Here is an 18,545-nt window from a genome sequence, read left to right as displayed (position 1 = left end):
AGTGCAGGTTACATTTTGTAAACTTAGTTTTTATCGTTTTTATCGACAGTTGTTCTGTAACATTTCCTCCAAACTAAGATAATGTTCTTTTATGGAGAACACTTTAAATATCCGTGACCTTCATATATTATTTATACAGATTGCCATAAAGCAACCAGAGCACATTTATGCCCCCAGAGAGAAAAAGCTTTTTTATTACACTGACCTCCAATGTGCTTCCAGACAAACTTTCTTTTTTTTGTATCTGGTAAGGCTCTTTGGATAGCTAAATGATTGGTGCGTCACTCTTGATTGGCTGTTGAATGGAAGTACCTTCTGGGGGCTTTAATCTTGCTTTCTGTCTGCAAAGAAGTGCTTATAAATTAGATGTATTATTCTATGTATGGGAACATTTTAATGCACCTATACAGTATGAAACGTAGGTGACACACACCGAAGACAACAGAGAGCTGTGGGTGTGTGCCAGTCCAGTCACCATGAGCATAATGTCATTACCATGGCAACGAGTTGTCCTGACAAGTCGTCATTCAGCGACGTGCACACTTTATTGCTAATGTCTAAATCCTGTCAATTTGAAGGTAAATTAAGAGAAAAGATAAGTATAAAAGGACAGAGGGACCGGACTTTGAGCTCCTCCTTAGGTTCAGAGACAAAACAAAACCATTCATAAATCCTTCTAAATTGTGTGTTTATCCAAAGCCTGATAAACCATTTGTTCTGTGCCAAAGAGTTCCATTGTTATCCAAGAACGATTACAATACATCACGCTTCCCTCATGAACATGTAAACGTTAGTTTTTAAAAGTGAATCCATACAGTTCATACTTCTGCTGCTACAAATACTCACTAGAGGTCCAGATGGTGATTAATCTGCTGCTGAAAGTAGTTCCTGACCTAAGCACGATTCATTTCTTGTTTAAGTAACATTAAATTAAAAACAATGACCAACACACATTTAAGAATGAAGATTAAATAAGGAAATGTTGGTCTATAACTATTAGGGCAAGATGTCTAAAGAGATGACTGAGAACACTTTTTGTTTGGAGCTAGATGTGTGTCACACACAGGGTAGCGTTGGAAAGTATTTAAGAGCCAAAATCCTTAGTTAGCCATTGTTGATTATTTCTAATGTTGTAATTATTTTTCACATTGCACACAGTTTTCATTGGTAACTCCATAATTACATTTGCAGATGACACCACAGTAGTGAGGCTTATTACAGACAATGAGGAGACGGCCTACAGGCTTGAGGTGGAACATCTGGCTGAGTGGTCTAAGGACAACAACCTGGTCCTTAACACCTCTAAAGCCAAGGAGCTCATCACTGACTTCAGGAGAACAAGAAAGGAAGTCCACCTCCCCCTCCATATACACAGAGAAGCAGTGGAGAGCGTGGAGGACCTCAACATGTCCAAACATCTGACATGGACCTCCAACACCTGGTGAAAAACGACTCTTCGTCCTCAGGGAACTGAACAAGGCCAGGCTACTACAAATGCTGGCAACCCTCTACTGTTCCATCATGGAGAGCTTCCTGACCAGCTGCATCACTGTGAGGTGCGCCAGCAGTACAGCCGCCCAGAGGAAGATCGGCGCACCGTCAGGACTGAGCTCCCAGACCTCAGCAGCATCTACACCACCGACTGAGGACTGAGGTCAGCAGCATCAGAGACCCCCGCCCCCCGCCCCCCTGAGGACTGAGGTCAGCAGCATCAGAGACACACACCCCCCCTGAGGACTGAGGTCAGCAACATCAGAGACCCCCCCCCCCCCCCCCCGGACATTACCTGTTTGACTGTTTTATATCCGGCACACTTTTCAGGACAATAACACCACTCACTAACAGACTGAGGAACAGCTTCTATCCCAGAGCTATAGCCTCCATCACTCAACAACTGTGAACATGCACACACACACACACACACACACACACACACACACACACACACACACACACACACACACACACACACACACACACACACACACACACACACACACACACACACACACACACACACACACACACACACACACACACACACACACACACCTCTACCCCTCAAAGACTGCAACCACAGTTATTTATAAATATGTATTAGAATCGTTTGTTTCTGTGTGAATATGCTCATTGACATGGAAGAGTAGCCTACAGTGTTGCACTGTCATTGCTGCTACCTCGGCTTTTACTCCTGCTTTTATTGATGTGTTTGTGTCTCGTTTGTATTACTTGAGAGAGAGATGCCTAAGAAATGTTGTTATACTTTGTATGATGACAAGAAAGATATATTCTTCTTCTTCCAGCAATCATCACGTGGGTGGATGACAAAGAGGGTGGGCTAGGCTCAGATAGTTATGGTCCTGTAAAGATGATTGTTTGCTTTACTTTCTGCAACTCTTTAGCCTCCTTAGGGACTTTCGGACTTTGTCATTGGCTTAGTCAGTGGTTCAGTCTGTTATTCATTTGGTCTGTCAACACCACTTCTAGACAGACACAACTTGATTTGATAATACTACACTCCCAGATGATCAAATACAAACAAATAAATAAAATACATTATCCAGGTTGCAATGAAACACTCCAACCTACAGTATATGTGTCAGGGGCGCATTGAACATTTGTAAGCTAATGCTAACTAAGATTTGATAAGCTAGTTCTGTTAAGAGTCCCAGGGTCCCATTGTGTAAGCACACATTTACATACATACATTTTGTAAACATCATTTTATCAACTTTCTATGTTTTTATCGACATGTCTGTAGTTTTCTGTAACATTTCCTCCAAACTAAGATAATGTTCTTTTATGGAGAACACTTTAAATATCCTTGACCTTAATATATTAAGGTTAGATAGACAGATTGCCATAAAGCAACCTGAGCACATTTATACCGCCAGAGGGAAAAAGCTCTCGGTGGATTAAAAGGTTTCACTTTTACATTTGGTACAAGCTTTTATTAAGGAACACATTTAGAGACTTCATGTACTGGTTGTTTTGTTGCTACAGACGTATTGTTGGTTTCTTTTTTAACATTTAAATTATTGGATATCTAAAATATTTGTATAATTTTGACCAGTTAATAACGTTATTGATATATGGACATTATGCTTGCATTGTCCCAGATGTGTGGTTTAATGTGCAGTTCAGAAAGGAACCAGTTTGAGTGTTTCTGTAGCTAAAATAAGCCTTTCACTGCAGAGTAACCTTCAGCTGCCCTCCTGGATCATTCTGGGTTTATTGGGAACAAATATGCTTTATGAATACAGAGGGAGATTAAGTGCAGTTTGGAGCAAAGGACAGACGCTCCTTCTGTTAAATGAAGTCTTTGGCAAGGCGAGAGAATAAGGGGGCGGGGTCCATTTACAGATGAGATTCATTCTTCTAGGGGAAAAACTGACAAAATGACAAGACTTGAACTTTTTTTTCTTCACCCTGCCCAATAATCAGACTCAGGGAGAGGAGGTAATGGGAGGAGAGGGACAGTGTTGACTTTCTCTCTCTGCAAGGGCATCACATATGTTGAATCATTCAGAAGGGGGTATTTTTCCCAGAAATCACAACAATAATCCTTAAACTCTCCTCTCTTGCTCACCTCTCAACCTCTTTGACCTTCAGCTTGACCTTCACCTGCTGTGCGTTGCATGGCTTTGCACTTATGTGAGTGCATGCATGTGTATCGCGCAATTATTGATGTGTTTATGAAGAACTTCCTGGATGTCATCTCCACCTTCAGTTTGGAACAAGGGGATGAGTGCATCTCCTGTTACAGCTCCTGTTTCTGCAGCTTTGAAATCATCAATTGTTGCCACTAACCCACCCCCCCCCCCCCAAACCCCCTCACTAAATGTCTCACACGCACACACATGCACTGTTATATATAGGGTTGCTGCAGATTTATCGATTGTGTGTGTGTGTGCCGTGTTAGGAAGAAAGGATGGTGAAATATGATGTTGAAGTTGACAGCTTTTGTTGAAAAAAGCAGGCAGCTGGGGGGGGGGAAATAAAGACAGAGAGGAGAGGGCAGAGAAAAAGAATCAGGAAAACATGAAATGCAGGCAGAAACGCGGGCGATTAGTCCACACAAAGCTGGATGGCTGAATGAAGGATAAGGCGAGTGCTGACACCCAGAGGACAGAAGCAGTCAACTGCATGGAGGAGATAACAGGCGGTGAAAGGAGAGAGGGGGGGCAGAGGGAGATGAAGGGAGACAGGAACAGAAAGAGGGAAACCATTTTGGCACTGATAAGAAAAGGGGAAATGAAAAGAGGGAGAAAAAAGGTAGTCTTATTCTTAACAGAGCACAATGTTAGAATTCAACATCAATTACATTATCATGTTTTGTTATTCTCTTTTCTTTACAGCAGTGAATATGCACTACTGAAAAAACGTGCCACTGATTTCATTGCATTTTGAGTGGATGCAGTGAGAAATGCACCAGTTTATGATCAACAGGATTAACTGGACGGTCATTGGTTCTTGTCCCGGGATGGACAAAATGATGTGGACTGTGGACTGGTGCCAGTATGCCTCTTGGGTATTGCTACAGTAAGGTGCTCTTGAGCAAGGCACTGAACCCCCACACTTCTCCATGGGCACATCAAAGTAACTGCTCACTGCTTATAGCTTAAATACACACTGAAAAAACTAAAAACTTAAATGTCAACAGATTTCACATGACTGTATTAGGTCAGTTGAAAGCAATAACATTAATTAAAAAAAAATCACTTTCAACTTAATATTATTGCTTTCAACTGACCTAATACAGTCACGTGAAACCCGTTTACATAAAACATTTCATTCTTACATTTTCAGTTCTGCGTTCATGTGTGATTAATAAAAGGTGATTTGATTCAAATACTCCATTGTGTTTTTGACAGGTCTAATAGCCCGTTGCACTTTCTAGGTGATTCAATGAAATGGAAAAAAAAAATCAATCGATCGGCCTCCGTAGAGCAGCCTCTAGAGCAGGGGTTCCCAAAGTGTGGGAAGGTGAGCCTCGACCTCAGAGAACATAATCACAGCCCTTCCCAATTATTATTGCTATTATTATTATTACTATTATTGTTGTTGTTGCTATAATGCAGGGGTATTCAATTGCATTTCAAAGAGGTCCAGTAAGAGAAAATGTCATAAAATGCTGTTTTTGCTACCTTTCTCTTTTTTGATTGGCTAAGCGTCACCTCCTTAAAAAATTAAACAATAGCTTTTTTAAACCTCTTTCTCTTTATGTTTTAAACATGTTGAGGTTAAGGATGGCAGCTTCCTCATACGTTGCACTCGGAGAGAAATAGTTGAGACGGAGATGATGAACTGTTTAGCCCTTGGGCATGGTTTATTTTACTCCGCACTGTGTCCATCCTTTCGCTCAGCCGAGCTAACTTAGAATACAACACAACACACACAGATCTGCTTAACACCCCCCCCCCCCATTTAGCGCACATACGCCATTAGCTGAGCACAGTGAGCGACGTCGGTAGACTCGTCCAGCTGAATGGAGAAGAAAGGGCTTTCACGTATACCGTCCAGCACCTGTTCCTTCACATCAGATGCCATGTCTGAGATGCGGCGGTGGATGGTATTGTTAGACATTGGGATCGCATCTAGCTTGGCAGCAGCAGCTTCTCCCATCATTACTGAAACCATATCTTTAGCAGCAGGGAGGAGTAACGTTTCACCAATGTTGTGGGGTTTACCTGCCTTAGCTATCCGTAACGCCACTCGGTATGATGCTTCGGTTGCCTTTGTATTCACAGTGCTAAATGTGTCAATGACATTTTTCTGTGACTGCATTCCTTGAGCTTCAGGTCAAAAAACTCCTGTGGCTTGGTCACCAAACATGGGTGTTTTGTCTCAATATGACGCCGGAGTTTACATGGTCTCGTTGCAGATAACACACTGTGGCAGTGGAGTGTCATCAGGACCGGTCCATGAAAATCCTAGCTTCAAATAATCATTGTCATACTTCCTCCGTTTTCTGACAGACGCTGTCTCCTCTCTCACTTTAGGCAACTTCACTAAAAATCTGTCCATATTTTGCCGCTCGCATACATTTAGCTGAAGTTAACTAGCTAGATTTCACTGTTTCTCTTAATTTTTTTTCTGCCGGCTGCGCCTCCCTTGAAGCTCTCTGGCGCCCCCCAGGGGAGGTGCGCCTCACACTTTGGGAACCCCTGCCCTAGAGCACCTAGCACCAAACAGCCCCCCAGCCAGGGCACGGTGACATCCAGCCAGCAGGTCACACATATCAAGACACTACTCTGTGTCTGGCGGTAACATCAACTGATTCTGTGTTTCACCCTCAGTTAATGGGTTCACTCTTTAACGAGCATCAATCGTGGACTGAAGCTGCCCATTGAAAATACATTGAACAAATGTGATGGCTGGGTGTGTCCAATTGAAATTTGCTTGTAAAGCTTCTTAAAATATCAACAGTGTGTGTCATTGTTCATGATAATGATGTGAGACTATGTCACAGGGAAAGAATATATATCAGAATTTAAATACACACAATACTTACTCACCCCACTACAGTTATATTTAACCAGTTTAGCCCTGAGCCTGTTTTTCAGGTCTAAGGCTCGAAAATGACATTCCCAGAACAAATGACCATATCTTCCCTTCTAAAAGGGTTAAATTAATAATCTTTTTTCTCAAAGTAATGATAAACCTGTGAGTTGGATGTAGAAAAGTCAGAATCAATATAGATGTTTTTTATTTTAAAGAAAATCCAGATTGAACATAGTAAAAAACTGTAAATTATAGTGTCCGTCCAAAAAATATTTTTTTACTTATAGTGAAAACTACCCTTGGATGATGGTAAGGTAGACTAAAAGCTTGAGGAATCCAAAGTACAAAATACAGTATAATAAGTACCCTGTATCAAGATTGATGCAAAACAAGTGACATTTGACCTTTTTAGAGAGGTTTAGCAAAAAATACTCCACCTCTGAGGTGATTTGGGTGGAAATGGGGGTTTTACCGTTTCTCTGGAACCCTTTGGTCGATTTTGGTGATTGACATCTCTTTCTGACTGTTAGAGCCAATATAATCGAAGGGGAATCTCCCCACTCATACACATGGTAAAACAAAAAGGTGGGGGCTTCGCACACACAGTTTTGCACCAGAGTGAAGCTGTCTCTAGCTCTGACATCTGGAAACCGAAAAGCAAGTTTATTGCTGATGGATTATTACAAATCATTCAAAGTGACACAGACACATTGGATTAACCTATGGATTAACTTCAGCAGCGTTTTTATCGTTTTAATGCCATTGAAGACCACTTTTGACCAGACTACCACACAGGTGAGCCATGTTAGCGTTTCTAGCTACCTAGCTCCACATGTTTTGATGTGTGTTCTTCTTATTATCTCAGATAATTAGTATAATTGAGTGATAATGAAGGGTACCCCTCGATTCTGTGTCACCTCACGATGTGAAACGATGGGTTGGATGTGCAGCAAAGATAAATAATAAGGTTTTGTGAGTGAATTTCGGTGCAGTCATCTGTCAGCATTATTCGCTCGTTGCTAATTCAGAGGCTCAGCGTTAGCATTGTTGGGTTTTTTTTGGAGAAAAAAAATTAAAATGATCAGTTAGATGACTTTCTTCCCGTTACATGGATATAAAACATTCATAGTTTATTAAATGAACATGCCCTCAGACACTGTTTCCTGCAAGATGTTGCAGGAGGCCCCAGTACCGGGGTCTCTCGGGCTTAACAGGTCATAGGACAGATATGGGTTATAATAACCTGGGAATGTATGTTGTTATGGTGTTAACCTTGCTATCTGTTTTCCTACATCCTAGTTGTGAGTGATTTGCAGAGCTGTGGGAATGAGGTGACATTGAAGTTTGGCGCAGCAAGCATGCCGACAATCAGACCCACACTTTAACCAGATGAACTAAACCACTTTATTTGGGGGTCAACACTAACGCGAGCACATGTGAGATGTAGACACAGATTGATTATGGCCCAGGAAAACTTAGCATGGCTGGAACTCCTTTTCCCTGCCTGGCATCACGTGTGTCGTCTCCCTTTGCCATGGTTGACTTGTTTTTCTTGAACTTAAACCTTATTTTTATTGGGAACACTGGACAATAATAGAAATACTTTTCATAAAAGAGTGTCCTCGGTTCAAAAGTGATTCAAATCCCATTTGAGATGTTTTCTCTTTCCCATGTGTAACAACAAGTGGAAATGCTCCAGATAGCACAGGGAAAGATGGCAAGTGCTCAGCCTGTTTCTTTCGATTTACATTATTTTCAGTGAGAAAGACTTTTGAGCAGCATTGAGAACATCATGGGACGGCACATCTCTCCATTGAAATCTGAATTATGGTTAACAGCTCCTTCAGGCTAGATTTATTTTCAGGTTACACACAATGTCCTCCGACTACTCTGAAATCCTTTCTCTGGTCAGACATATTCCAATAATATGAAAACACAGGGACTATCTCAAACCGGGGGGGAACATCGACTAAATTTCTACACATATAAGCCCTCCTCAGACAGGAATGCACAACAGTAGGCTGTAGAAGCTCTTGGGCTTTAAAACATAAATGTCCATTACCAAAATGCACTGTATCGGCTCCACTAAAACATGACTCGACATGTTACACAAAACGTGAGGTTGTACTGCAGTGAATTGGAAAGCAAAGGCATCAATTAGGTAGTGTTTCCAAAACAAGTTCCACTGTGTGCCTCCAATACTTCATGTCTTCTAATATTAATTATCATGTCATTGGTTTTACATTTGTTCAGTTGTAGATAGGACTCCTCACACCACCTGACAAAGTTGTCGATGACCGGACTGGTCTCATTATCCTGGAGCCTACTAACAATAACAGCATACTTTAAAATGACATATGATTTATATATTTTTACGTGCTTTATGTAAAGCTTGACACAAAAATATGAAAGTAGTACAGTGATGCTGAGGCTCTAGCAACATCCAGATCCAAAACGCTAACATCTGCAAAGATCTGCTTAAAAAAGAAACTACTGATATTCTGATGCTGCAATGTTACCCTACTTTCATTAGCCTTATGTGTCTAAATGTATGTACACGTATGCACTAAGAATTAGTTAAGTGCATAAATGAGTAAACAAATGTATCGGTGTGTGCATATGTAAAGTAGTGTTGTATGTCTGTTTGTATATAGTTTTTTTTCTTTCTACTCGATAATAAGCATTTCATTTGACCCATGATGGCCCTGTCGGATTTCACACTGTTTGTTTGTCACAAAAATGAAAAACAATGAAAACTACTGATGTACACCTTGAATGGCAAGATTTATTTGAATAAGCTATTCAAATAAAATGAGCCAAACTGTGTTCAACTTAGCCAGGTGCTCATGTAATAGTAGTCTTCCATGTCTATAAATACAGAGGCTGCGGGGTACAGGAACAAGGCCAGCGCTGTGAAGGGTTCCGTGCATGTGGTTATTCGTGCAAACCGACCCTCTGCCTCTGTAGTTTCTGTGATAAAATGACGGCGTTCAGTTCAGAGTTATGTGGAGTTAAATATGCTGCTTGAATGTTGATTTCTAATCTTTACAGGAATGTGACTCAGACACCTTTTAAAGCGTACGTCAAACTGCCAGCACATGTGAAGTGTTTGTCAGAAAGGAGCTATATCAAAACCCATGTATTAGTCAAACTCCTGCAGGGAAAATAGGAAACTAAATGCTACTAAATGGATGCTTCAATTGTGATCCACTCACAAACCAATCCCACACTCTCCAACAGATTGATGAATCAGCATGAGTCTTTGTCAGTCAACATCCAAGGGGCCATTACAAACCATTACCCCCCCTCACCTTCCAGAGCAGCCCCATCTCTGAAACGCTCAGCCCCAACCCATTGTCTATAAATACATATCATGGGCCGCTCTTTGGTTTCAGGTGCAGGTCAGCCAAGCAGACATTTCAATTCCGAAGATGAATGCCCCATTTCAGGGGGAACGATAAGGAAAGGCTGAAAAGGTCTTCCACTACAGGGATCAGATGCTTTTCTTTCTTTTTCTCCACTCTGACTGACAGCTCGCAGAAATAAGGCTCTTTACTGCTTTGTGTCCTTCTCAACACACATCCGTATTGGTTGGAGATGACTGCTGATAAAGCTTCCGTGCTCAGACTGCATCGGGCATGCGGCCACTCTAGTCCAAATGCCTGTCAAACATCTCGGCTGCAATTCTTTGGAAGTCTCTGCCAGCCGGGCTGCGAAAGTTATATGCATGATTTTCACAGCGGTTAAAAAGCTGTTGAGAGCTGCTGAAAAGTACTTTCTCTGCAGCCGGGTGTTGTTTACAGGTTGTCTTCCCCCCAGAAACCTCTCAGCACCGGGCATCAAGCTAAAGTGTTCCTATGGGAACTGCCAGAGCCTCCGTGTCTGTTTCCTCCACGGACTTGAGTGGATTCCCCGCCCCCTCAACATTCATGGCTATTAAGACTGAAAATCGCCTCCGCTGTGCTCCGGTGTGTCCTTAACTCTCTCCAGCTTTTTCACTCACTCAGATGATGCATGCGTCATTGTTTTTTCTCCTCCGCGTTTCTTCAAGTTACTCGGGAGCGCATTTAACAGCTCCATTTAAAACCCATACGGCATGTTGCCGCGTATGAAATATATTCAGAGGCGTCCAGGGATCACTAACCTGTACGCCCCGGATCTACAGGCACACGCACGGACACACACACACACACACACACACACACACACACACACACACACACACACACACACACACACACACTATGATCTCTGAGCAATGAGGTTTACTCTGCCCACGCTTTATAACACTCTCTCATACATCAGAAGCCCTTGTCTCCCCACACAGTGTGGGATGTGACTGCATTGTGACTCAGAGACGCAGCCTGAGATAAGCTGAGAGAAATGTATGAAGAGGTGGCAGGGGGCCGCTGGGGGACCATCCTGGTGGGCCATGTAGGGAGAACCTGTGGGGGAGGAACATGCAGCTGGAGGTGTGACGGTGAAGTTCTCAGCTCCCGCCTCCGCTTCGGTGGGTGTAGCTATAAACCTCACAAATGAGTTTCATATAAAGTGCATTCGGAAAGTATTCATACCCCTTCACTTTTTCAGCCTACAGCCTTATTTCCTAATGGATTCAATTCATTTGTTTTCTCTTCATTCTACACACAATACCCCATAATGACAAAGTGAAAACAGTTTTAAAATAATTGTTGCAAATGAATTAAAAATAAAACACTCAAATATCACATGTCCATAAGTATTCACACCCTTTACTCAATACTTTGTTGAAGCACCTTTGGCAGCAATTACAGCCTCAAGTCTTCTTGAGTATGATGCTACACGCTTGGCACACCTATCTTTGGGCAGTTTCTCCCATCTTCTCTGCAGATCGTCTCAAGCTCCATCAGATTGGATGGGGAGCGTCGGTGCACAGCCATTTTCAGATCTCTCCAGAGATGTTCAATCGGGGTCAAGTCTGGGCTCTGGCTGGGCCACTCAAGGACATTCACAGACTTGTCCTGAAGCCACTCCTTTGTTATCGTGGCTGTGTGCTTAGGGTCGTTGTGCTGTTGAAAGGTGAACCTTCGCCCCTGTCTGAGGTCCAGAGCAGGTTTTCATCAAGGATCTCCCTGTAGATTGCTGCGTTCATCTTTCCCTTTATCCTGACTAGTCTCCCAGTTCCTGCTGCTGAATAACCTCCCCACAGCATGAAGCTGCCACCACCATGCTTCACTGTAGGGATGTTGTTGGCCAGGTGATGAGCGGTGCCTAGTTTCCTCCAGACATGATGCTTGGCCTTCAGGCCAAATTTGGTTTCATCAGACCAGACAATTTGGTTTCTCATGGTCTGAGAGTCCTCTAGGTGCTCCATTGGGGCTTTTATGTGCCTTTTGCTGAGGAGTGGCTTCCTTCTGGCCCCTCTACCATAAAGGCCTGATTGGCGGAGTGCTGCATAGATGGTTGTCCTTCTAGAAGGTTCTCCCATCCCCACAGAGGAACACTGGAGCTCTGTCAGAGTGACCATAGGGTTCTTGGTCACCTCTCTGACTAAGGCCCTCCTCCCCCGATGTTCAGTTTGGTTTGGGCGGCCAGCTCTAGGAAGAGCCCTGGTGGTTTCAAACATCTTCCATTTGCAAATGATGGAGACCAATGTGCTCGTTGGGACGTTATGTACCCTTCCCCAGATCTGTGCCTTGATACAATCCTGTCTCTGAGGTCTACAGAAAATTCCCTGGACATCATGACTTGGTTTGTGCTCTGATGTGCACTGTCAACTGTGGGACCTCATATAGACAGGTGTGTTCTTTTCCAAGTCATGTCCAATCTATTGAATTTACTACAGGTGGACTCCAGTTAAGTTATAGAAACATCTGAAGGAATGATCAGTGGAAAGGGGATGCACTTGAGCTCAATGTTCAGTGTCATAGCAAAGGGTGTGAATACTTATTAGACCCTCCAGAAAAACGCGGGCAAAAATCCTTGATTATGCAGGCTAGATTCCTTGATTATGCGATTAAACATGCGGGGTTTTTATGTGATTTTATGCGCTGAAATTGCGGGAAGTTCCGAAATATGCGGAAAGTTGCGAAATATGCTAAATATGCGGGGAAAAAGAATAAAACATTTTTTAAATATTGGTGTGTCTTTTTATTCTCTCTCACACACAACCTGCCACTAACATTAAACCCCTTTACTATTCAATTAAACACATTCAATGTTTATTTATTGTAAAAGCCATTGGGCTATTTTAATCTCACACACCCCCCCCCCCCCCACACGCACACACACACACACACACACACACACACACACACACACACACCCAAACACTTCTCCGCCTCATTCTGTTTTCATTTACTTGTTCATTATCTGACCAGCTTCAATCTTGTAGGCTACTCACTTAGTTTCTTGTAGCCCTCAAAAGGGTTTTGGAGGTTGGTGGCTCGGTGAACGTAAGTTGTTTGGCTTTCTTGTCCGCAGCAGCAGAAAGCATTTTTGAATGTTTGAATGAATCAAAGTGGGTCGTCACCGTCGATTTTCTCTTATGCTCCAACACACAGTTGCACGGGGTGCAGAATAGTTTCCCCCCACTTTTTGCCCGGTCTTTAGTAGAAATGTTCGTCGGTAAATGAGATGGATTAGATTTTTTTCATCTTGGTGTTTTCTCTATCGTGTGAGCTCCACACGTTCACTCTATACAGTGTTGTTTACATTCTGTGATGCGCGAGCTGGTGACGTCACGTCAAGACGAGTTAACTTTTTTTTTTCTCAATTTTGTGTGGAAAAATGCGGGAATTATGCGGCCTTTTGATAAATATGCGGCGTTTTAAAAATCTGTGCCATTTTGCTGATTATGCGGTAAATTCTGCGATCGCAGAATCACTTTTTCTGGATTTTATTATTTTTAACACATTTGCGAAAAATTCTATAAAAACGTTTTCTACTTGTCATTATGGGGTATCGTGTGTGGAATGTTGAGACAAACAAATAATTGAATCAATTTTTGGAATAAGGCTGTAATATAAAACAATGTGAAAAAAGTTAAGGGGTATGAATACTTTCTGTCACGATTCTCATGTTATGTCACGTTTATAGTTTTGTAGGTTTGGGTGTTTTTGCTGTTTTCCATGTCATGTTTTCCTTTGGGTTATTTTCTTGTCATTAGTTTCCCTGGTGTCTAATTGTCTGATTATGTTCACCTGGGCCCCTTTGTTTTCTCCTCCCTCCTCACCTGTGTCTTGTTGTGTGATTGAGTCTTGTGTGTATTTAAGTTCTGGGTTGTCTGTCTGTCTTGGTCGGTTCGTCTTGTTCCATGACTAGTTCTGCGGTGAGTGTTCTGTTTTGTCATTGTACATATATATCATAGCCTTGAAATAAAGGAAGTTTCAGTTTATATCTGCATTTGGGTCCTGCTTGTTTCACAAACCGTGACAGTACGAACCGACCAAGAAATGGGCCCAGCAGATCCGTTCGAGTCGGAATTATTAAATTTTTCCATTTTTTTGGCTAACTGCTTGGATAGATGGAAGAGAGCACCCGGAGTTCAGCAGCGGGAGGCTGTGTTGTCGGAGGCGCGCCAGATGGCTAGAGAGAAACCAGGTATGGTGAAGTTCTTACCTGGCTGGATTTCAAAGATCCTCCCTGTGTGTGATTCCCGGCCTGCTAGCCCCAGGCATGCTAGCTCCATGTCTCCCAATTCCCAACCTGGCACCATATGCCTTGGTGGGTTCCGTCTGAAGTCAACTCGTGCTTCTGCTCCAGTTCCTGCTCCTGTCCAGGAGTCATATTCTGGAACTCGTCTGGCTTATGGAGGTCCACGGAGTATTCAGGCGGCTGCTAAGAGGAGGAGTCGCAAGGCCAATCTAGCAGCTCAAGCCCCAAGAGCCATGGCTCCGGCCCCAGAACCGGACCTTACAGCCATGTTGCCGGCTCCAGAACCGGACCTTACAGCCATGGTCCCGGCTTCAGTGTCGGCTCCAGCAACCATGGTCCCAACTCCGGCTCCTCGTCACCTGCTGACTCATCGGCCGACGCCAGCTCCTCGAGTCCTGTCGGCGTACCGGCCGACTCCAGCACCTCGTCTCCGGTTGGCTGTCTGTCCGACGCCAGCTCCCCGAGTCCTGTCGGCGTACCGGCCGACTCCAGCACCTCGTCTCCGGTTGGCTGTCCGTCCGACGCCAGCTCCCCGTGTCCTGATGGCTGTCCGTCCGACGCCAGCTCCCCGAGTCCTGTCGGCATACCGGCCGACTCCAGCACATCGTCTCCTGTTGGCTGTCCGTCCGACGCCAGCTCCCCGTGTTCTGTTGGCGAACCAACCCACTCAAGTGTCGTTGGAGGTCCCGCAGACTGCCTGTCTGCCGGGGGTCCTGCCAACTCCATGTCTTGTCACGTTGGAGGTCCCGCAGACTGCTCTTCTGCCGAGGGTCCTGCCAACCCCATGTCCTGTGCCGTTGGAGGTCCCGCAGACTACTCTTCTGCCGGGGGTCCTGCCAACTCCATGTCCTGTCGCGTTGGGGATTCCGCCGACTGCTCTCCTGCCGGGGATCCTGCCGGTCCTGTGTCCTCTTCCATGGGGGATCTTACCGACACCAGCTCCTGACTGGCCTTCGGAGCTGTCTGGTCTTCACCCCTCCTCGGACTCTGCCTTGCCCCCGGGCCGTCCGCCTGAGATTCCCTCCATGGACTCTGCCTTGCCCCCGGGCCGTCCGCCCGAATTCCCCTTTTTGAACTCTGCCTTGCCCCCGGGCCGTCCGCCCGAATTCCCCTTTTTGAACTCTGCCTTGCCCCCGGGCCGTCCGCCCAAATTCCCCTTTTTTGAACTCTGCCTTGCCCCCGGGCCGTCCGCCCTCCACCCGTCCTCCAGACCCCCTCCACCCACCCTGCTGGATTTTTGTTTTTTTGGGACGTCTGGAATCCGTCCCTTGAGGGGGGGTTATGTCACGATTCTCTTGTTATGTCACGTTTATAGTTTTGTAGGTTTGGGTGTTTTTGCTGTTTTCCATGTCATGTTTTCCTTTGGGTTATTGTCTTGTCATTAGTTTCCCTGGTGTCTAATTGTCTGATTATGTTCACCTGGGCCCCTGTGTTTTCTCCTCCCTCCTCACCTGTGTCTTGTTGTGTGATTGAGTCTTGTGTGTATTTAAGTTCTGGGTTGTCTGTCTGTCTTGGTCGGTTCGTCTTGTTCCATGACTAGTTCTGCGGTGAGTGTTCTGTTTTGTCATTGTACATATATATCATAGCCTTGAAATAAAGGAAGTTTCAGTTTATATCTGCATTTGGGTCCTGCTTGTTTCACAAACCGTGACACTTTCCGGATGCACTGTAGTTTCACATGTCGGTTAAACATTCCAGCACTCCGGTTCACATGAGGGTCTTTCAGGGTTTGATCTAGACTTGCGGTTCCAAAGCACAGTCCTTCTGTCCATTAGGTTTATTTGTAGGGTTTCAACTCAGTTCACCTTCAACTCTCTTGACTGCACAAACGTTCTGAATGTCCCCTGTTCATGCCGAGGTGCAGGACCGGGGATTCAGACCTCCGACCTCCTGCTGGGTCGAGGCCGTCTTCACCTCCTGAGCCACAGCCGTCATGATACAGAAATAGATTTAACAGCTTTGGTAGTGGTACAGTGAGAGTCCCAAATAAACTACTGGCAGTTCATTTACAGAAATAAAGGAATAATGGTTTGACAGTGAAATACCAAAACAAATAGCCAAAAAACAATCCGTGACCTTCTTTCTGGACAGCAACCAGCAGGAAGACCTTGAAGCAAGGCAAGGCAAGTTTATTTATATAGCACTTTTCAACAAAAGTGCTTTACAAAAAATGAAAGACATTAAGAAAATTGCATTTCAAATCGGTCATTAAAAAGAAAAGCTAATAAAATAAACATTAAAAGAAAAAATACATGGATAAAAGTTACAGTGCAGTCTAAGATATGAATAGTTCAATTAAAAGCAGCGACAAAAGTCTTCAGCCTGGATTTTAAAAGTAGTAAGAGTTGCAGCGGACATGCAGGTTGCTGGGAGGTTGTTCCAGATATTTGGAGTATAATAACTAAACGCTGCTTCTCCATTTTTAGTTCTGACTCTGGGGACAGAAAGCTGACCAGTCCCTGAAGACCTGAGAGATCTGGATGGTTCATAATTTAGCAGTAGGTTAGAAATGTATTTTGGGCCTAAACCATTCAATGCTTTATAAACCAGCAGCAGTATTTTGAAATCTATTCTTTGACACACAGGAAGCCATTGTAAAGACTTCAGAACAGGAGTGATGTGATCCACTCTCTTAGTGTTAGTGAGGACTCGAGCAGCGGCGTTCTGAATCAGCTGCAGCTTTCTAATAGATTTTTTAGTGAGACCTGTGAAGACACCATTGCAGTAGTCCAGTCTACTGAAGATAAAAGCATGGACAAGTTTTTCCAAATCCCGCTGTGACATTAGTCTTTTAATCCTGGATATGTTCTTTAGGTGATAGTTGGCTGATTTAGTAACTGTTTTAATGTGACTGTTGAAATTCAGGTCAGAGTCCATGACTACACCTAGATTGCTGGCTTTATCTGTTGTTTTGAACATTGCAGGCTGAAGCTCAGCGCTAACTTTTATACGTTCTGCCTTGGCTCCAAAAACCATTACCTCAGTTTTATCTTTGTTTAACTGGAGAAAGTTCTGACACATCCAGTCATTGATTGGTTCAATGCACTTACTCAGTGTTTGAATTGGAGCATAGTCTCCTGGTGAAATTGTTACGTACATTTGTGTCATCTGCATAGCTATGGTAACTTATTTTGTTGTTCTTCATTATCTGAGGCAGTGGTAGCATGTAGACGTTAAAGAGAAGAGGCCCCAAGATGGAGCCTTGAGGTACCCCACATGTCATATTTGTCAACTCAGATGTGTAGTTACCTATAGAAACAAAGTTGTTTCTGTCCTTTAAGTAGGATTCAAACCAATGTAGAACTGTTTCCGAAAGTCCCACCCAGTTTTCTAGTCGGTCTAGTAATATGTTGTGGTCAACAGTGTCAAACGCAGCACTGAGATCAAATAATACTCACACTGAAGTTGTGCCACTGTCTGTGTTTAAGTGGATGTCATTGTAGACCTTTACAAGAGCAGTCTCAGTGCTGTGGTTTGGACGAAAGCCTTACTGGAACACATCCAAACAGTTATTTAAATGCAAGAAGTCACTCAACTGTTGAAAAACAACTTTTTCAATGATTTTACCAAGAAATGGCAGGTTTGATATGGGCATGTAATTGTTCATTACTGAAGCATCTAGATTATTCTTTTTTAAGAGCGGTTTAATGACTGCAGTTTTCAGGACCTGTGGAAAAACACCTGAGTGAAGAGACTTGTTTACTATATGAAGTAGATCTGAGGCCATGCAAGGAAAAACATCTTTGAAAAATCCTGTTGGAATAATATCAAGGCAGCAGGAGGAGGATTTCAGAAGTTGAATAATGTCCTCTAGGTTTTTATCATTAATCTGATGGAATTGTGTCATGATGTCTGAATTGATATTAGGTGGACATAGGGACAACACATTTGCTGTACCTGATACAGAAGCACTGACTGCTTGTCTGATTTTCTGAATTTTGTCAGTGAAGAAGGAGGCGAAATCATTGCACCCCCTGGTGGATAGAAATTCAGAGGCAACTGACACTGGGGGGTTTGTTAGTCTGTCGACGGTAGCAAGCAAGGCACGTGCGTTGTTTTTGTTTTTGGTTATGATGTCAGAGAAGAAAGACTGTTGTGCGTTTTTCAATTTCAAATTATAAAGGCCAAGTCTCTTTTTATAGATTTCAAAGTGAACCTGGAGATTTGTTTTTCTCCACCTGCGTTCAGCTTTTCGACATTCTCTTTTTTCTGTTTTCACGGTCATGGCCCTTCTCGATGGAGATATTTTCTTCTCAGTCACTTCCTTTATCTTAGTTGGAGCAATGGCATCTATAACATTTTGAATTTTTGAATTAAAATGATCTACTAGCTCATTTACTGAGATGTTAGCAGGGGCGAGTGCGGAAGAAAAATTCTGAGTAAACATTCCACTAGTATTTTCAGTT

The 18,545-nt window shown here is 43.5% G+C and overlaps 1 protein-coding gene across 1 annotated transcript in view; it reads right to left on the bottom strand.

The window, feature by feature from the left end:
- adgrb1a (adhesion G protein-coupled receptor B1a) overlaps positions 1–18,545 on the bottom strand; it is a 247,092-nt gene that overhangs the window by 108,729 nt on the left and 119,818 nt on the right. The window lies entirely within an intron of this gene.

This window comes from Notothenia rossii, assembly GCF_949606895.1.
Source record: "Notothenia rossii genome assembly, chromosome: 7".
Taxonomy (NCBI): Eukaryota; Metazoa; Chordata; class Actinopteri; order Perciformes; family Nototheniidae; genus Notothenia; species Notothenia rossii.
Note: the sequence above shows the minus strand (reverse complement) of the source record. Positions and strands in the feature narration are given on the sequence as shown.